Below are 1,541 nucleotides of genomic sequence, written 5' to 3' on the forward strand. Positions count from 1 at the left end.
TGGTAATTGCCGATATGGACAGTCTCTCTTGAAAGATTTATTGAGAAAGATTTCGCGCAATTTATAAATTGCGCGGAAAAAAGGACGTCGATGTTACTGAAGATGATTATAGAATACTTTATATCCTACAGTACTGGACGAAACACGTATCAATCATTTCATGGTAATAATACTCAGTATCATGTATCTCAGTTAGTGTGTGCGCTATGATCAGTCAGTTAAGTGGGCCGTATTCAGTAGAATGACCCTCTAAATTTAAAAGTTGTTTGAATTGAACTCTTCGTCCAAGACAATTTTTTGACACAGTTGATAAATGAACCTACCAGAGACTCGAACATCCTAGACTTAGTTCTCACTACTTCGCCCGACCTCGTAAACCATTTGGTTGTTGGAGAACCCTTTTCAGATCACAATTCTATCTCCTTCTCGTTATCTGGTATACCTTACGTCCAGCGTAAATCACAGAAGTTGTTGTATTGCTATGGTAAAGCCGACTGGGATCACTTAAGATCGCTGTTATCTTATATTCCATGGCATTGCGCCTTCTTCGACAGCGATATTAATCATAATTGGGCTTGCTGGAAAGACTTGTTATTTACAGCAGTGGATGAGTGCATTCCCAAACGCAAGAATAAAAAGAGATCCAGTGCCCCCTGGATTACACAGGAACTTATTGTTTTGTGCAAAAAGAAGAAATTATTGTATAATAGAGCTCGCAGAAAAAACAATTCAACTATTTGGGAAAAATATCGGCAACTCAACAATTCTGTTAAGAGACTTTGTAACACAGCTAGATGGTCGTATATAAAGAAACTTGCACTTGATCTACAGGAAAATGAAAACCCGAAACCTTTCTGGAATTTTGTTAAGTCCAAGAGAAGAGGCACTAATAATCTCATCTCTATAAGCGTCGATGGATGTGCTCTGACTGACGACTTCAGTATTGCTCAGAGTATGAACTCATATTTCTCTTCGGTGTTTACTACCGAAGATTATGCAAATTTTCCCACTCAAGACTGCACTGTTGACAAGAAACTTGCGAAAATTGATTGTTCTGTCAATGAGGTCAAACGCCATCTTCTGAAACTCAAGCCCAACAAGTCTCCTGGGCCTGACCATATCGCGCCGTGCATTTTTAAGTCGTGTGCTTCGGAATTAGCACCTTCGTTAACGTATATGATAAACAAATCGTTGTCTCTTAGCCTTTTGCCTGAGGAATGGAAACATGCCGACATTACTCCTCTACATAAGAAGGGTTCCAAATCTTCGAGAGAAAATTACCGCCCAATTTCCCTTACTTCAATTGCTTGTAAGATCTGTGAAAAAATTGTTTTTGATAGGATGATTAAGTTCTGGCGCGAAATCGACTTTATCAATAGCAACCAATTTGGCTTTTTACGAGGAAGATCTACTACAACTCAAATGTTATCAACGTTTAATGACTGGGCGAAATCCCGTAATTCATCCACTCCTACCGATGTTGTTTTTCTGGATCTTGCCAAAGCCTTTGACAGCGTTCCCCATGAGCGACTGCTTTTAAA

The sequence above is a fragment of the Pocillopora verrucosa genome, chromosome 5, assembly GCF_036669915.1.
Source record: "Pocillopora verrucosa isolate sample1 chromosome 5, ASM3666991v2, whole genome shotgun sequence".
Taxonomy (NCBI): domain Eukaryota; kingdom Metazoa; phylum Cnidaria; class Anthozoa; order Scleractinia; family Pocilloporidae; genus Pocillopora; species Pocillopora verrucosa.